The sequence below is a fragment of the Chiloscyllium punctatum genome, chromosome 34, assembly GCF_047496795.1.
Source record: "Chiloscyllium punctatum isolate Juve2018m chromosome 34, sChiPun1.3, whole genome shotgun sequence".
NCBI classification, from domain to species: Eukaryota; Metazoa; Chordata; class Chondrichthyes; order Orectolobiformes; family Hemiscylliidae; genus Chiloscyllium; species Chiloscyllium punctatum.
Window position 1 is genome coordinate 48757428 of NC_092772.1, and position 17992 is coordinate 48775419.

At 52.8% G+C, this 17992-nt stretch overlaps 15 non-coding genes across 15 annotated transcripts; all 15 read left to right on the forward strand.

Moving 5' to 3' along the window:
• Positions 1-243: 243 nt before the first annotated feature.
• trnat-ugu (transfer RNA threonine (anticodon UGU)) lies at positions 244-316 on the forward strand. Its single transcript has one exon. It is a non-coding gene; the product is annotated as a tRNA-Thr (tRNA).
• A 1151-nt stretch (positions 317-1467) lies between these two features.
• Positions 1468-1540, forward strand: trnat-ugu (transfer RNA threonine (anticodon UGU)). The gene has a single exon. It is a non-coding gene; the product is annotated as a tRNA-Thr (tRNA).
• Positions 1541-2691: 1151 nt separating this feature from the next.
• Positions 2692-2764, forward strand: trnat-ugu (transfer RNA threonine (anticodon UGU)). Its single transcript has one exon. It is a non-coding gene; the product is annotated as a tRNA-Thr (tRNA).
• Positions 2765-3914: 1150 nt separating this feature from the next.
• trnat-ugu (transfer RNA threonine (anticodon UGU)) lies at positions 3915-3987 on the forward strand. The gene has a single exon. It is a non-coding gene; the product is annotated as a tRNA-Thr (tRNA).
• A 1151-nt stretch (positions 3988-5138) lies between these two features.
• On the forward strand, positions 5139-5211 carry trnat-ugu (transfer RNA threonine (anticodon UGU)). The gene has a single exon. It is a non-coding gene; the product is annotated as a tRNA-Thr (tRNA).
• Positions 5212-6362: 1151 nt separating this feature from the next.
• Positions 6363-6435, forward strand: trnat-ugu (transfer RNA threonine (anticodon UGU)). Its single transcript has one exon. It is a non-coding gene; the product is annotated as a tRNA-Thr (tRNA).
• Positions 6436-7586: 1151 nt separating this feature from the next.
• trnat-ugu (transfer RNA threonine (anticodon UGU)) lies at positions 7587-7659 on the forward strand. The gene has a single exon. It is a non-coding gene; the product is annotated as a tRNA-Thr (tRNA).
• Positions 7660-8810: 1151 nt separating this feature from the next.
• Positions 8811-8883, forward strand: trnat-ugu (transfer RNA threonine (anticodon UGU)). Its single transcript has one exon. It is a non-coding gene; the product is annotated as a tRNA-Thr (tRNA).
• A 1150-nt stretch (positions 8884-10033) lies between these two features.
• On the forward strand, positions 10034-10106 carry trnat-ugu (transfer RNA threonine (anticodon UGU)). The gene has a single exon. It is a non-coding gene; the product is annotated as a tRNA-Thr (tRNA).
• Positions 10107-11256: 1150 nt separating this feature from the next.
• On the forward strand, positions 11257-11329 carry trnat-ugu (transfer RNA threonine (anticodon UGU)). Its single transcript has one exon. It is a non-coding gene; the product is annotated as a tRNA-Thr (tRNA).
• A 1151-nt stretch (positions 11330-12480) lies between these two features.
• Positions 12481-12553, forward strand: trnat-ugu (transfer RNA threonine (anticodon UGU)). Its single transcript has one exon. It is a non-coding gene; the product is annotated as a tRNA-Thr (tRNA).
• Positions 12554-13703: 1150 nt separating this feature from the next.
• On the forward strand, positions 13704-13776 carry trnat-ugu (transfer RNA threonine (anticodon UGU)). The gene has a single exon. It is a non-coding gene; the product is annotated as a tRNA-Thr (tRNA).
• A 1151-nt stretch (positions 13777-14927) lies between these two features.
• Positions 14928-15000, forward strand: trnat-ugu (transfer RNA threonine (anticodon UGU)). The gene has a single exon. It is a non-coding gene; the product is annotated as a tRNA-Thr (tRNA).
• Positions 15001-16150: 1150 nt separating this feature from the next.
• trnat-ugu (transfer RNA threonine (anticodon UGU)) lies at positions 16151-16223 on the forward strand. Its single transcript has one exon. It is a non-coding gene; the product is annotated as a tRNA-Thr (tRNA).
• Positions 16224-17374: 1151 nt separating this feature from the next.
• trnat-ugu (transfer RNA threonine (anticodon UGU)) lies at positions 17375-17447 on the forward strand. Its single transcript has one exon. It is a non-coding gene; the product is annotated as a tRNA-Thr (tRNA).
• Positions 17448-17992: the final 545 nt, after the last annotated feature.

Sequence of the window (17992 nt, forward strand, 5' to 3'; positions counted from 1 at the left end):
CACCCTTCCGGGCCCGCACAATCACCGGACACAATGGGACAATGAAGCATGGCCAATCCCGCAAAAGCTACACATCTTTGTACTGAGAGCGGTAACCGGAGCAGCCGGAGTAAACCCACGCGCGGGCAGAATGTTCAAACTGCACAGACGGTGACGCGAGGGTCGATTGGAACCTGTGTCCCAAGCGCTTTGAGTCAGCCAGTGTGAACCAATCAGCCGCGAGCGCTGAGCGCAGCGCCACCCGGCTCCATAGCTCAGCGGTTAAAGCACTGGTCTTGTAAACCAGGGGTCGTGAGTTCAAATCTCACTGGGGCCTCGTCATCCGTGCTGCCCGGCCCGGCCAAAGCCGACTCTGTTTCAACGCTCGGGATGAGACTGAGGAGCACTTTGTTGGAATCGCTCCACGCCAGTTTGTGGTCCAAGCGGCTCCTTTGGCAGCACGAGCGTTCACCCTCCAACCACCGGATGAACGAGTCGAGCTCAGGAAAAACCCTGTTGGTCTGACTGCTTGCTGCTGTTTTTGTCAATCAAGAGCTTGGGAATTGATGTCTGAAACACCAAGGTCATTACCCTGAAGTGACATACACCTGTCTCCTCTCAAACCTGTTGAGCTTTTCCTGCAACTTCTGTTTTTGTCACTTACAGCGTTGAGTTGAAATCCACAAACTTCTTTTTTCTGCAGGCAAAGAACGGGGCTGTGTGTGTTCACGGATTTAACTTTGAGATCGCTGACCCCAGTCACTCCAAGCGAGCGAATGACAATTCCCAATTATGTCTGGACAGAAATCACAGAAGCATAGGATCTCTCCAGTTTGGAAACAGGCCATTCCGCCCGACGAGTCGCTCAGTGGTTCTCACTGCTGCCTGACAGCGCTACTAGGGACCCAGGCTCGATTCCAACTGTCGGGAGTCGATTCCGTGTCGAGTTTGCACATTCTCCCAGAGTCTGCGTGGGTTTGCTCGGGTTTCCTCCCACAGTCCAAAGACGTGCAGGTCGAGTGAATTGGCCATTCTAAATTGTCATCGATGCATTATTCAGTGAGAAACGGGTCTGGGCGGGTTACTCTTCAGAGGATCGATGTGGACTTGTTGGGCTGAAGGGCCTGTTTCCACACTGTAGCCAATCTAATTTATTCTAATCTCGTCAACACCGACCCTGCAGAGAGCAATCGACCCAGATCCTTTGCGCACACTGCATCATTCTCCATTGAATGCTGACTAATCCACCCTTCCGGGCCCGCACAATCACCGGACACAATGGGACAATGAAGCATGGCCAATCCCGCAAACGCTACACATCTTTGTACTGAGAGCGGTAACCGGAGCAGCCGGAGCAAACCCACGCGCGGGCAGAATGTTCAAACTGCACAGACGGTGACGCGAGGGTCGATTGGAACCTGTGTCCCAAGCGCTTTGAGTCAGCCAGTGTAAACCAATCAGCCGCGAGCGCTGTGCGCGGCACCACCCGGCTCCATAGCTCAGCGGTTAGAGCACTGGTCTTGTAAACCAGGGGTCGTGAGTTCAAATCTCACTGGGGCCTCGTCATCCGTGCTGCCCGGCCCGGCCAAAGCCGACTCTGTTTCAACGCTCGGGATGAGACTGAGGAGCACTTTGTTGGAATCGCTCCACGCCAGTTTGTGGTCCAAGCGGCTCCTTTGGCAGCACGAGCGTTCACCCTCCAACCACCGGATGAACGAGTCGAGCTCAGGAAAAACCCTGTTGGTCTGACTGCTTGCTGCTGTTTTTGTCAATCAAGAGCTTGGGAATTGATGTCTGAAACACCAAGGTCATTACCCTGAAGTGACAGACACCTGTCTCCTCTCAAACCTGTTGAGCTTTTCCTGCAACTTCTGTTTTTGTCACTTACAGCGTTGAGTTGAAATCCACAAACTTCTTTTTTCTGCAGGCAAAGAACGGGGCTGTGTGTGTTCACGGATTTAACTTTGAGATCGCTGACCCCAGTCACTCCAAGCGAGCGAATGACAATTCCCAATTATGTCTGGACAGAAATCACAGAAGCATAGGATCTCTCCAGTTTGGAAACAGGCCATTCCGCCCGACGAGTCGCTCAGTGGTTCTCACTGCTGCCTGACAGCGCTACTAGGGACCCAGGCTCGATTCCAACTGTCGGGAGTCGATTCCGTGTCGAGTTTGCACATTCTCCCAGAGTCTGCGTGGGTTTGCTCGGGTTTCCTCCCACAGTCCAAAGACGTGCAGGTCGAGTGAATTGGCCATTCTAAATTGTCATCGATGCATTATTCAGTGAGAAACGGGTCTGGGCGGGTTACTCTTCAGAGGATCGATGTGGACTTGTTGGGCTGAAGGGCCTGTTTCCACACTGTAGCCAATCTAATTTATTCTAATCTCGTCAACACCGACCCTGCAGAGAGCAATCGACCCAGATCCTTTGCGCACACTGCATCATTCTCCATTGAATGCTGACTAATCCACCCTTCCGGGCCCGCACAATCACCGGACACAATGGGACAATGAAGCATGGCCAATCCCGCAAACGCTACACATCTTTGTACTGAGAGCGGTAACCGGAGCAGCCGGAGCAAACCCACGCGCGGGCAGAATGTTCAAACTGCACAGACGGTGACGCGAGGGTCGATTGGAACCTGTGTCCCAAGCGCTTTGAGTCAGCCAGTGTGAACCAATCAGCCACGAGCGCTGTGCGCGGCGCCACCCGGCTCCATGGCTCAGCGGTTAGAGCACTGGTCTTGTAAACCAGGGGTCGTGAGTTCAAATCTCACTGGGGCCTCGTCATCCGTGCTGCCCGGCCCGGCCAAAGCCGACTCTGTTTCAACGCTCGGGATGAGACTGAGGAGCACTTTGTTGGAATCGCTCCACGCCAGTTTGTGGTCCAAGCGGCTCCTTGGGCAGCACGAGCGTTCACCCTCCAACCACCGGATGAACGATCGAGCTCAGGAAAAACCCTGTTGGTCTGACTGCTTGCTGCTGTTTTTGTCAATCAAGAGCTTGGGAATTGATGTCTGAAACACCAAGGTCATTACCCTGAAGTGACAGACACCTGTCTCCTCTCAAACCTGTTGAGCTTTTCCTGCAACTTCGGTTTTTGTCACTTACAGCTTTGAGTTGAAATCAACAAACTACTTTTTTCTGCAGGCAAAGAACGGGGCTGTGTGTGTTCACGGATTTAACTTTGAGATCGCTGACCCCAGTCACTCCAAGCGAGCGAATGACAATTCCCAATTATGTCTGGACAGAAATCACAGAAGCATAGGATCTCTCCAGTTTGGAAACAGGCCATTCCGCCCGACGAGTCGCTCAGTGGTTCTCACTGCTGCCTGACAGCGCTACTAGGGACCCAGGCTCGATTCCAACTGTCGGGAGTCGATTCCGTGTCGAGTTTGCACATTCTCCCAGAGTCTGCGTGGGTTTGCTCGGGTTTCCTCCCACAGTCCAAAGACGTGCAGGTCGAGTGAATTGGCCATTCTAAATTGTCATCGATGCATTATTCAGTGAGAAACGGGTCTGGGCGGGTTACTCTTCAGAGGATCGATGTGGACTAGTTGGGCTGAAGGGCCTGTTTCCACACTGTAGCCAATCTAATTTATTCTAATCTCGTCAACACCGACCCTGCAGAGAGCAATCGACCCAGATCCTTTGCGCACACTGCATCATTCTCCATTGAATGCTGACTAATCCACCCTTCCGGGCCCGCACAATCACCGGACACAATGGGACAATGAAGCATGGCCAATCCCGCAAAAGCTACACATCTTTGTACTGAGAGCGGTAACCGGAGCAGCCGGAGTAAACCCACGCGCGGGCAGAATGTTCAAACTGCACAGACGGTGACGCGAGGGTCGATTGGAACCTGTGTTCCAAGCGGTTTGAGTCAGCCAGTGTGAACCAATCAGCCGCGAGCGCTGAGCGCGGCGCCACCCGGCTCCATAGCTCAGCGGTTAAAGCACTGGTCTTGTAAACCAGGGGTCGTGAGTTCAAATCTCACTGGGGCCTCGTCATCCATACTGCCCGGCCCGGCCAAAGCCGACTCTGTTTCAACGCTCGGGATGAGACTGAGGAGCACTTTGTTGGAATCGCTCCACGCCAGTTTGTGGTCCAAGCGGCTCCTTTGGCAGCACGAGCGTTCACCCTCCAACCACCGGATGAACGAGTCGAGCTCAGGAAAAACCCTGTTGGTCTGACTGCTTGCTGCTGTTTTTGTCAATCAAGAGCTTGGGAATTGATGTCTGAAACACCAAGGTCATTACCCTGAAGTGACAGACACCTGTCTCCTCTCAAACCTGTTGAGCTTTTCCTGCAACTTCTGTTTTTGTCACTTACAGCGTTGAGTTGAAATCCACAAACTTCTTTTTTCTGCAGGCAAAGAACGGGGCTGTGTGTGTTCACGGATTTAACTTTGAGATCGCTGACCCCAGTCACTCCAAGCGAGCGAATGACAATTCCCAATTATGTCTGGACAGAAATCACAGAAGCATAGGATCTCTCCAGTTTGGAAACAGGCCATTCCGCCCGACGAGTCGCTCAGTGGTTCTCACTGCTGCCTGACAGCGCTACTAGGGACCCAGGCTCGATTCCAACTGTCGGGAGTCGATTCCGTGTCGAGTTTGCACATTCTCCCAGAGTCTGTGTGGGTTTGCTCGGGTTTCCTCCCACAGTCCAAAGACGTGCAGGTCGAGTGAATTGGCCATTCTAAATTGTCATCGATGCATTATTCAGTGAGAAACGGGTCTGGGCGGGTTACTCTTCAGAGGATCGATGTGGACTTGTTGGGCTGAAGGGCCTGTTTCCACACTGTAGCCAATCTAATTTATTCTAATCTCGTCAACACCGACCCTGCAGAGAGCAATCGACCCAGATCCTTTGCGCACACTGCATCCTTCTCCATTGAATGCTGACTAATCCACCCTTCCGGGCCCGCACAATCACCGGACACAATGGGACAATGAAGCATGGGCAATCCCGCAAACGCTACACATCTTTGTACTGAGAGCGGTAACCGGAGCAGCCGGAGCAAACCCACGCGCGGGCAGAATGTTCAAACTGCACAGACGGTGACGCGAGGGTCGATTGGAACCTGTGTCCCAAGCGCTTTGAGTCAGCCAGTGTGAACCAATCAGCCGCGAGCGCTGTGCGCGGCGCCACCCGGCTCCATAGCTCAGCGGTTAGAGCACTGGTCTTGTAAACCAGGGGTCGTGAGTTCAAATCTCACTGGTGCCTCGTCATCCGTACTGCCCGGCCCGGCCAAAGCCGACTCTGTTTCAACGCTCGGGATGAGACTGAGGAGCACTTTGTTGGAATCGCTCCACGCCAGTTTGTGGTCCAAGCGGCTCCTTTGGCAGCACGAGCGTTCACCCTCCAACCACCGGATGAACGAGTCGAGCTCAGGAAAAACCCTGTTGGTCTGACTGCTTGCTGCTGTTTTTGTCAATCAAGAGCTTGGGAATTGATGTCTGAAACACCAAGGTCATTACCCTGAAGTGACAGACACCTGTCTCCTCTCAAACCTGTTGAGCTTTTCCTGCAACTTCTGTTTTTGTCACTTACAGCGTTGAGTTGAAATCCACAAACTTCTTTTTTCTGCAGGCAAAGAACGGGGCTGTGTGTGTTCACGGATTTAACTTTGAGATCGCTGACCCCAGTCACTCCAAGCGAGCGAATGACAATTCCCAATTATGTCTGGACAGAAATCACAGAAGCATAGGATCTCTCCAGTTTGGAAACAGGCCATTCCGCCCGACGAGTCGCTCAGTGGTTCTCACTGCTGCCTGACAGCGCTACTAGGGACCCAGGCTCGATTCCAACTGTCGGGAGTCGATTCCGTGTCGAGTTTGCACATTCTCCCAGAGTCTGCGTGGGTTTGCTCGGGTTTCCTCCCACAGTCCAAAGACGTGCAGGTCGAGTGAATTGGCCATTCTAAATTGTCATCGATGCATTATTCAGTGAGAAACGGGTCTGGGCGGGTTACTCTTCAGAGGATCGATGTGGACTTGTTGGGCTGAAGGGCCTGTTTCCACACTGTAGCCAATCTAATTTATTCTAATCTCGTCAACACCGACCCTGCAGAGAGCAATCGACCCAGATCCTTTGCGCACACTGCATCATTCTCCATTGAATGCTGACTAATCCACCCTTCCGGGCCCGCACAATCACCGGACACAATGGGACAATGAAGCATGGCCAATCCCGCAAACGCTACACATCTTTGTACTGAGAGCGGTAACCGGAGCAGCCGGAGCAAACCCACGCGCGGGCAGAATGTTCAAACTGCACAGACGGTGACGCGAGGGTCGATTGGAACCTGTGTCCCAAGCGCTTTGAGTCAGCCAGTGTGAACCAATCAGCCGCGAGCGCTGAGCGCAGCGCCATCCGGCTCCATAGCTCAGCAGTTAGAGCACTGGTCTTGTAAACCAGGGGTCGTGAGTTCAAATCTCACTGGTGCCTCGTCATCCGTACTGCCCGGCCCGGCCAAAGCCGACTCTGTTTCAACGCTCGGGATGAGACTGAGGAGCACTTTGTTGGAATCGCTCCACGCCCGTTTGTGGTCCAAGCGGCTCCTTTGGCAGCACGAGCGTTCACCCTCCAACCACCGGATGAACGAGTCGAGCTCAGGAAAAACCCTGTTGGTCTGACTGCTTGCTGCTGTTTTTGTCAATCAAGAGCTTGGGAATTGATGTCTGAAACACCAAGGTCATTACCCTGAAGTGACAGACACCTGTCTCCTCTCAAACCTGTTGAGCTTTTCCTGCAACTTCGGTTTTTGTCACTTACAGCTTTGAGTTGAAATCAACAAACTACTTTTTTCTGCAGGCAAAGAACGGGGCTTTGTGTGTTCACGGATTTAACTTTGAGATCGCTGACCCCAGTCACTCCAAGCGAGCGAATGACAATTCCCAATTATGTCTGGACAGAAATCACAGAAGCATAGGATCTCTCCAGTTTGGAAACAGGCCATTCCGCCCGACGAGTCGCTCAGTGGTTCTCACTGCTGCCTGACAGCGCTACTAGGGACCCAGGCTCGATTCCAACTGTCGGGAGTCGATTCCGTGTCGAGTTTGCACATTCTCCCAGAGTCTGCGTGGGTTTGCTCGGGTTTCCTCCCACAGTCCAAAGACGTGCAGGTCGAGTGAATTGGCCATTCTAAATTGTCATCGATGCATTATTCAGTGAGAAACGGGTCTGGGCGGGTTACTCTTCAGAGGATCGATGTGGACTTGTTGGGCTGAAGGGCCTGTTTCCACACTGTAGCCAATCTAATTTATTCTAATCTCGTCAACACCGACCCTGCAGAGAGCAATCGACCCAGATCCTTTGCGCACACTGGATCATTCTCCATTGAATGCTGACTAATCCACCCTTCCGGGCCCGCACAATCACCGGACACAATGGGACAATGAAGCATGGCCAATCCCGCAAAAGCTACACATCTTTGTACTGAGAGCGGTAACCGGAGCAGCCGGAGTAAACCCACGCGCGGGCAGAATGTTCAAACTGCACAGACGGTGACGCGAGGGTCGATTGGAACCTGTGTCCCAAGCGCTTTGAGTCAGCCAGTGTGAACCAATCAGCCGCGAGCGCTGAGCGCAGCGCCACCCGGCTCCATAGCTCAGCGGTTAAAGCACTGGTCTTGTAAACCAGGGGTCGTGAGTTCCAATCTCACTGGGGCCTCGTCATCCGTACTGCCCGGCCCGGCCAAAGCCGACTCTGTTTCAACGCTCGGGATGAGACTGAGGAGCACTTTGTTGGAATCGCTGCACGCCAGTTTGTGGTCCAAGCGGCTCCTTTGGCAGCACGAGCGTTCACCCTCCAACCACCGGATGAACGAGTCGAGCTCAGGAAAAACCCTGTTGGTCTGACTGCTTGCTGCTGTTTTTGTCAATCAAGAGCTTGGGAATTGATGTCTGAAACACCAAGGTCATTACCCTGAAGTGACAGACACCTGTCTCCTCTCAAACCTGTTGAGCTTTTCCTGCAACTTCTGTTTTTGTCACTTACAGCGTTGAGTTGAAATCCACAAACTTCTTTTTTCTGCAGGCAAAGAACGGGGCTGTGTGTGTTCACGGATTTAACTTTGAGATCGCTGACCCCAGTCACTCCAAGCGAGCGAATGACAATTCCCAATTATGTCTGGACAGAAATCACAGAAGCATAGGATCTCTCCAGTTTGGAAACAGGCCATTCCGCCCGACGAGTCGCTCAGTGGTTCTCACTGCTGCCTGACAGCGCTACTAGGGACCCAGGCTCGATTCCAACTGTCGGGAGTCGATTCCGTGTCGAGTTTGCACATTCTCCCAGAGTCTGCGTGGGTTTGCTCGGGTTTCCTCCCACAGTCCAAAGACGTGCAGGTCGAGTGAATTGGCCATTCTAAATTGTCATCGATGCATTATTCAGTGAGAAACGGGTCTGGGCGGGTTACTCTTCAGAGGATCGATGTGGACTTGTTGGGCTGAAGGGCCTGTTTCCACACTGTAGCCAATCTAATTTATTCTAATCTCGTCAACACCGACCCTGCAGAGAGCAATCGACCCAGATCCTTTGCGCACACTGCATCATTCTCCATTGAATGCTGACTAATCCACCCTTCCGGGCCCGCACAATCACCGGACACAATGGGACAATGAAGCATGGCCAATCCCGCAAACGCTACACATCTTTGTACTGAGAGCGGTAACCGGAGCAGCCGGAGCAAACCCACGCGCGGGCAGAATGTTCAAACTGCACAGACGGTGACGCGAGGGTCGATTGGAACCTGTGTCCCAAGCGCTTTGAGTCAGCCAGTGTGAACCAATCAGCCGCGAGCGCTGTGCGCGGCGCCACCCGGCTCCATAGCTCAGCGGTTAGAGCACTGGTCTTGTAAACCAGGGGTCGTGAGTTCAAATCTCACTGGGGCCTCGTCATCCGTGCTGCCCGGCCCGGCCAAAGCCGACTCTGTTTCAACGCTCGGGATGAGACTGAGGAGCACTTTGTTGGAATCGCTCCACGCCAGTTTGTGGTCCAAGCGGCTCCTTTGGCAGCACGAGCGTTCACCCTCCAACCACCGGATGAACGATTGAGCTCAGGAAAAACCCTGTTGGTCTGACTGCTTGCTGCTGTTTTTGTCAATCAAGAGCTTGGGAATTGATGTCTGAAACACCAAGGTCATTACCCTGAAGTGACAGACACCTGTCTCCTCTCAAACCTGTTGAGCTTTTCCTGCAACTTCTGTTTTTGTCACTTACAGCGTTGAGTTGAAATCCACAAACTTCTTTTTTCTGCAGGCAAAGAACGGGGCTGTGTGTGTTCACGGATTTAACTTTGAGATCGCTGACCCCAGTCACTCCAAGCGAGCGAATGACAATTCCCAATTATGTCTGGACAGAAATCACAGAAGCATAGGATCTCTCCAGTTTGGAAACAGGCCATTCCGCCCGACGAGTCGCTCAGTGGTTCTCACTGCTGCCTGACAGCGCTACTAGGGACCCAGGCTCGATTCCAACTGTCGGGAGTCGATTCCGTGTCGAGTTTGCACATTCTCCCAGAGTCTGCGTGGGTTTGCTCGGGTTTCCTCCCACAGTCCAAAGACGTGCAGGTCGAGTGAATTGGCCATTCTAAATTGTCATCGATGCATTATTCAGTGAGAAACGGGTCTGGGCGGGTTACTCTTCAGAGGATCGATGTGGACTTGTTGGGCTGAAGGGCCTGTTTCCACACTGTAGCCAATCTAATTTATTCTAATCTCGTCAACACCGACCCTGCAGAGAGCAATCGACCCAGATCCTTTGCGCACACTGCATCATTCTCCATTGAATGCTGACTAATCCACCCTTCCGGGCCCGCACAATCACCGGACACAATGGGACAATGAAGCATGGCCAATCCCGCAAACGCTACACATCTTTGTACTGAGAGCGGTAACCGGAGCAGCCGGAGCAAACCCACGCGCGGGCAGAATGTTCAAACTGCACAGACGGTGACGCGAGGGTCGATTGGAACCTGTGTCCCAAGCGCTTTGAGTCAGCCAGTGTGAACCAATCAGCCGCGAGCGCTGTGCGCGGCGCCACCCGGCTCCATAGCTCAGCGGTTAGAGCACTGGTCTTGTAAACCAGGGGTCGTGAGTTCAAATCTCACTGGGGCCTCGTCATCCGTGCTGCCCGGCCCGGCCAAAGCCGACTCTGTTTCAACGCTCGGGATGAGACTGAGGAGCACTTTGTTGGAATCGCTCCACGCCAGTTTGTGGTCCAAGCGGCTCCTTTGGCAGCACGAGCGTTCACCCTCCAACCACCGGATGAACGATCGAGCTCAGGAAAAACCCTGTTGGTCTGACTGCTTGCTGCTGTTTTTGTCAATCAAGAGCTTGGGAATTGATGTCTGAAACACCAAGGTCATTACCCTGAAGTGACAGACACCTGTCTCCTCTCAAACCTGTTGAGCTTTTCCTGCAACTTCTGTTTTTGTCACTTACAGCGTTGAGTTGAAATCCACAAACTTCTTTTTTCTGCAGGCAAAGAACGGGGCTGTGTGTGTTCACGGATTTAACTTTGAGATCGCTGACCCCAGTCACTCCAAGCGAGCGAATGACAATTCCCAATTATGTCTGGACAGAAATCACAGAAGCATAGGATCTCTCCAGTTTGGAAACAGGCCATTCCGCCCGACGAGTCGCTCAGTGGTTCTCACTGCTGCCTGACAGCGCTACTAGGGACCCAGGCTCGATTCCAACTGTCGGGAGTCGATTCCGTGTCGAGTTTGCACATTCTCCCAGAGTCTGCGTGGGTTTGCTCGGGTTTCCTCCCACAGTCCAAAGACGTGCAGGTCGAGTGAATTGGCCATTCTAAATTGTCATCGATGCATTATTCAGTGAGAAACGGGTCTGGGCGGGTTACTCTTCAGAGGATCGATGTGGACTTGTTGGGCTGAAGGGCCTGTTTCCACACTGTAGCCAATCTAATTTATTCTAATCTCGTCAACACCGACCCTGCAGAGAGCAATCGACCCAGATCCTTTGCGCACACTGCATCATTCTCCATTGAATGCTGACTAATCCACCCTTCTGGGCCCGCACAATCACCGGACACAATGGGACAATGAAGCATGGCCAATCCCGCAAACGCTACACATCTTTGTACTGAGAGCGGTAACCGGAGCAGCCGGAGCAAACCCACGCGCGGGCAGAATGTTCAAACTGCACAGACGGTGACGCGAGGGTCGATTGGAACCTGTGTCCCAAGCGCTTTGAGTCAGCCAGTGTGAACCAATCAGCCGCGAGCGCTGAGCGCAGCGCCACCCGGCTCCATAGCTCAGCGGTTAGAGCACTGGTCTTGTAAACCAGGGGTCGTGAGTTCAAATCTCACTGGCGCCTCGTCATCCGTACTGCCCGGCCCGGCCAAAGCCGACTCTGTTTCAACGCTCGGGATGAGACTGAGGAGCACTTTGTTGGAATCGCTCCACGCCAGTTTGTGGTCCAAGCGGCTCCTTTGGCAGCACGAGCGTTCACCCTCCAACCACCGGATGAACGAGTCGAGCTCAGGAAAAACCCTGTTGGTCTGACTGCTTGCTGCTGTTTTTGTCAATCAAGAGCTTGGGAATTGATGTCTGAAACACCAAGGTCATTACCCTGAAGTGACAGACACCTGTCTCCTCTCAAACCTGTTGAGCTTTTCCTGCAACTTCGGTTTTTGTCACTTACAGCTTTGAGTTGAAATCAACAAACTACTTTTTTCTGCAGGCAAAGAACGGGGCTTTGTGTGTTCACGGATTTAACTTTGAGATCGCTGACCCCAGTCACTCCAAGCGAGCGAATGACAATTCCCAATTATGTCTGGACAGAAATCACAGAAGCATAGGATCTCTCCAGTTTGGAAACAGGCCATTCCGCCCGACGAGTCGCTCAGTGGTTCTCACTGCTGCCTGACAGCGCTACTAGGGACCCAGGCTCGATTCCAACTGTCGGGAGTCGATTCCGTGTCGAGTTTGCACATTCTCCCAGAGTCTGCGTGGGTTTGCTCGGGTTTCCTCCCACAGTCCAAAGACGTGCAGGTCGAGTGAATTGGCCATTCTAAATTGTCATCGATGCATTATTCAGTGAGAAACGGGTCTGGGCGGGTTACTCTTCAGAGGATCGATGTGGACTAGTTGGGCTGAAGGGCCTGTTTCCACACTGTAGCCAATCTAATTTATTCTAATCTCGTCAACACCGACCCTGCAGAGAGCAATCGACCCAGATCCTTTGCGCACACTGCATCATTCTCCATTGAATGCTGACTAATCCACCCTTCCGGACGCGCACAATCACCGGACACAATGGGACAATGAAGCATGGCCAATCCCGCAAACGCTACACATCTTTGTACTGAGTGCAGTAACCGGAGCAGCCGGAGCAACCCCACGCGCGGGCAGAATGTTCAAACTGCACAGACGGTGACGCGAGGGTCGATTGGAACCTGTGTCCCAAGCGCTTTGAGTCAGCCAGTGTGAACCAATCAGCCGCGAGCGCTGTGCGCGTCGCCCCCCGGCTCCATAGCTCAGCGGTTAGAGCACTGGTCTTGTAAACCAGGGGTCGTGAGTTCAAATCTCACTGGGGCCTCGTCATCCGTGCTGCCCGGCCCGGCCAAAGCCGACTCTGTTTCAACGCTCGGGATGAGACTGAGGAGCACTTTGTTGGAATCGCTCCACGCCAGTTTGTGGTCCAAGCGGCTCCTTTGGCAGCACGAGCGTTCACCCTCCAACCACCGGATGAACGATCGAGCTCAGGAAAAACCCTGTTGGTCTGACTGCTTGCTGCTGTTTTTGTCAATCAAGAGCTTGGGAATTGATGTCTGAAACACCAAGGTCATTACCCTGAAGTGACAGACACCTGTCTCCTCTCAAACCTGTTGAGCTTTTCCTGCAACTTCTGATTTTGTCACTTACAGCTTTGAGTTGAAATCAACAAACTACTTTTTTCTGCAGGCAAAGAACGGGGCTTTGTGTGTTCACGGATTTAACTTTGAGATCGCTGACCCCAGTCACTCCAAGCGAGCGAATGACAATTCCCAATTATGTCTGGACAGAAATCACAGAAGCATAGGATCTCTCCAGTTTGGAAACAGGCCATTCCGCCCGACGAGTCGCTCAGTGGTTCTCACTGCTGCCTGACAGCGCTACTAGGGACCCAGGCTCGATTCCAACTGTCGGGAGTCGATTCCGTGTCGAGTTTGCACATTCTCCAGGAGTCTGCGTGGGTTTGCTCGGGTTTCCTCCCACAGTCCAAAGACGTGCAGGTCGAGTGAATTGGCCATTCTAAATTGTCATCGATGCATTATTCAGTGAGAAACGGGTCTGGGCGGGTTACTCTTCAGAGGATCGATGTGGACTAGTTGGGCTGAAGGGCCTGTTTCCACACTGTAGCCAATCGAATTTATTCTAATCTCGTCAACACCGACCCTGCAGAGAGCAATCGACCCAGATCCTTTGCGCACACTGCATCATTCTCCATTGAATGCTGACTAATCCACCCTTCCGGGCCCGCACAATCACCGGACACAATCGGACAATGAAGCATGGCCAATCCCGCAAAAGCTACACATCTTTGTACTGAGAGCGGTAACCGGAGCAGCCGGAGTAAACCCACGCGCGGGCAGAATGTTCAAACTGCACAGACGGTGACGCGAGGGTCGATTGGAACCTGTGTCCCAAGCGCTTTGAGTCAGCCAGTGTGAACCAATCAGCCGCGAGCGCTGAGCGCAGCGCCACCCGGCTCCATAGCTCAGCGGTTAGAGCACTGGTCTTGTAAACCAGGGGTCGTGAGTTCAAATCTCACTGGTGCCTCGTCATCCGTACTGCCCGGCCCGGCCAAAGCCGACTCTGTTTCAATGCTCGGGATGAGACTGAGGAGCACTTTGTTGGAATCGCTCCACGCCAGTTTGTGGTCCAAGCGGCTCCTTTGGCAGCACGAGCGTTCACCCTCCAACCACCGGATGAACGAGTCGAGCTCAGGAAAAACCCTGTTGGTCTGACTGCTTGCTGCTGTTTTTGTCAATCAAGAGCTTGGGAATTGATGTCTGAAACACCAAGGTCATTACCCTGAAGTGACAGACACCTGTCTCCTCTCAAACCTGTTGAGCTTTTCCTGCAACTTCTGTTTTTGTCACTTACAGCTTTGAGTTGAAATCAACAAACTACTTTTTTCTGCAGGCAAAGAACGGGGCTTTGTGTGTTCACGGATTTAACTTTGAGATCGCTGACCCCAGTCACTCCAAGCGAGCGAATGACAATTCCCAATTATGTCTGGACAGAAATCACAGAAGCATAGGATCTCTCCAGTTTGGAAACAGGCCATTCCGCCCAACGAGTCGCTCAGTGGTTCTCACTGCTGCCTGACAGCGCTACTAGGGACCCAGGCTCGATTCCAACTGTCGGGAGTCGATTCCGTGTCGAGTTTGCACATTCTCCCAGAGTCTGCGTGGGTTTGCTCGGGTTTCCTCCCACAGTCCAAAGACGTGCAGGTCGAGTGAATTGGCCATTCTAAATTGTCATCGATGCATTATTCAGTGAGAAACGGGTCTGGGCGGGTTACTCTTCAGAGGATCGATGTGCACTTGTTGGGCTGAAGGGCCTGTTTCCACACTGTAGCCAATCTAATTTATTCTAATCTCGTCAACACCGACCCTGCAGAGAGCAATCGACCCAGATCCTTTGCGCACACTGCATCATTCTCCATTGAATGCTGACTAATCCACCCTTCCGGGCCCGCACAATCACCGGACACAATGGGACAATGAAGCATGGCCAATCCCGCAATCGCTACACATCTTTGTACTGAGAGTGGTAACCGGAGCAGCCGGAGCAAACCCACGCGCGGGCAGAATGTTCAAACTGCACAGACGGTGACGCGAGGGTCGATTGGAACCTGTGTCCCAAGCGCTTTGAGTCAGCCAGTGTGAACCAATCAGCCGCGAGCGCTGTGCGCGGCGCCACCCGGCTCCATAGCTCAGCGGTTAGAGCACTGGTCTTGTAAACCAGGGGTCGTGAGTTCAAATCTCACTGGGGCCTCGTCATCCGTGCTGCCCGGCCCGGCCAAAGCCGACTGTGTTTCAACGCTCGGGATGAGACTGAGGAGCACTTTGTTGGAATCGCTCCACGCCAGTTTGTGGTCCAAGCGGCTCCTTTGGCAGCACGAGCGTTCACCCTCCAACCACCGGATGAACGATCGAGCTCAGGAAAAACCCTGTTGGTCTGACTGCTTGCTGCTGTTTTTGTCAATCAAGAGCTTGGGAATTGATGTCTGAAACACCAAGGTCATTACCCTGAAGTGACAGACACCTGTCTCCTCTCAAACCTGTTGAGCTTTTCCTGCAACTTCTGTTTTTGTCACTTACAGCGTTGAGTTGAAATCCACAAACTTCTTTTTTCTGCAGGCAAAGAACGGGGCTGTGTGTGTTCACGGATTTAACTTTGAGATCGCTGACCCCAGTCACTCCAAGCGAGCGAATGACAATTCCCAATTATGTCTGGACAGAAATCACAGAAGCATAGGATCTCTCCAGTTTGGAAACAGGCCATTCCGCCCGACGAGTCGCTCAGTGGTTCTCACTGCTGCCTGACAGCGCTACTAGGGACCCAGGCTCGATTCCAACTGTCGGGAGTCGATTCCGTGTCGAGTTTGCACATTCTCCCAGAGTCTGCGTGGGTTTGCTCGGGTTTCCTCCCACAGTCCAAAGACGTGCAGGTCGAGTGAATTGGCCATTCTAAATTGTCATCGATGCATTATTCAGTGAGAAACGGGTCTGGGCGGGTTACTCTTCAGAGGATCGATGTGGACTTGTTGGGCTGAAGGGCCTGTTTCCACACTGTAGCCAATCTAATTTATTCTAATCTCGTCAACACCGACCCTGCAGAGAGCAATCGACCCAGATCCTTTGCGCACACTGCATCATTCTCCATTGAATGCTGACTAATCCACCCTTCTGGGCCCGCACAATCACCGGACACAATGGGACAATGAAGCATGGCCAATCCCGCAAACGCTACACATCTTTGTACTGAGAGCGGTAACCGGAGCAGCCGGAGCAAACCCACGCGCGGGCAGAATGTTCAAACTGCACAGACGGTGACGCGAGGGTCGATTGGAACCTGTGTCCCAAGCGCTTTGAGTCAGCCAGTGTGAACCAATCAGCCGCGAGCGCTGAGCGCAGCGCCACCCGGCTCCATAGCTCAGCGGTTAGAGCACTGGTCTTGTAAACCAGGGGTCGTGAGTTCAAATCTCACTGGCGCCTCGTCAACCGTACTGCCCGGCCCGGCCAAAGCCGACTCTGTTTCAACGCTCGGGATGAGACTGAGGAGCACTTTGTTGGAATCGCTCCACGCCAGTTTGTGGTCCAAGCGGCTCCTTTGGCAGCACGAGCGTTCACCCTCCAACCACCGGATGAACGAGTCGAGCTCAGGAAAAACCCTGTTGGTCTGACTGCTTGCTGCTGTTTTTGTCAATCAAGAGCTTGGGAATTGATGTCTGAAACACCAAGGTCATTACCCTGAAGTGACAGACACCTGTCTCCTCTCAAACCTGTTGAGCTTTTCCTGCAACTTCGGTTTTTGTCACTTACAGCTTTGAGTTGAAATCAACAAACTACTTTTTTCTGCAGGCAAAGAACGGGGCTTTGTGTGTTCACGGATTTAACTTTGAGATCGCTGACCCCAGTCACTCCAAGCGAGCGAATGACAATTCCCAATTATGTCTGGACAGAAATCACAGAAGCATAGGATCTCTCCAGTTTGGAAACAGGCCATTCCGCCCGACGAGTCGCTCAGTGGTTCTCACTGCTGCCTGACAGCGCTACTAGGGACCCAGGCTCGATTCCAACTGTCGGGAGTCGATTCCGTGTCGAGTTTGCACATTCTCCCAGAGTCTGCGTGGGTTTGCTCGGGTTTCCTCCCACAGTCCAAAGACGTGCAGGTCGAGTGAATTGGCCATTCTAAATTGTCATCGATGCATTATTCAGTGAGAAACGGGTCTGGGCGGGTTACTCTTCAGAGGATCGATGTGGACTAGTTGGGCTGAAGGGCCTGTTTCCACACTGTAGCCAATCTAATTTATTCTAATCTCGTCAACACCGACCCTGCAGAGAGCAATCGACCCAGATCCTTTGCGCACACTGCATCATTCTCCATTGAATGCTGACTAATCCACCCTTCCGGACGCGCACAATCACCGGACACAATGGGACAATGAAGCATGGCCAATCCCGCAAACGCTACACATCTTTGTACTGAGTGCAGTAACCGGAGCAGCCGGAGCAACCCCACGCGCGGGCAGAATGTTCAAACTGCACAGACGGTGACGCGAGGGTCGATTGGAACCTGTGTCCCAAGCGCTTTGAGTCAGCCAGTGTGAACCAATCAGCCGCGAGCGCTGTGCGCGTCGCCCCCCGGCTCCATAGCTCAGCGGTTAGAGCACTGGTCTTGTAAACCAGGGGTCGTGAGTTCAAATCTCACTGGGGCCTCGTCATCCGTGCTGCCCGGCCCGGCCAAAGCCGACTCTGTTTCAACGCTCGGGATGAGACTGAGGAGCACTTTGTTGGAATCGCTCCACGCCAGTTTGTGGTCCAAGCGGCTCCTTTGGCAGCACGAGCGTTCACCCTCCAACCACCGGATGAACGATCGAGCTCAGGAAAAACCCTGTTGGTCTGACTGCTTGCTGCTGTTTTTGTCAATCAAGAGCTTGGGAATTGATGTCTGAAACACCAAGGTCATTACCCTGAAGTGACAGACACCTGTCTCCTCTCAAACCTGTTGAGCTTTTCCTGCAACTTCTGATTTTGTCACTTACAGCTTTGAGTTGAAATCAACAAACTACTTTTTTCTGCAGGCAAAGAACGGGGCTTTGTGTGTTCACGGATTTAACTTTGAGATCGCTGACCCCAGTCACTCCAAGCGAGCGAATGACAATTCCCAATTATGTCTGGACAGAAATCACAGAAGCATAGGATCTCTCCAGTTTGGAAACAGGCCATTCCGCCCGACGAGTCGCTCAGTGGTTCTCACTGCT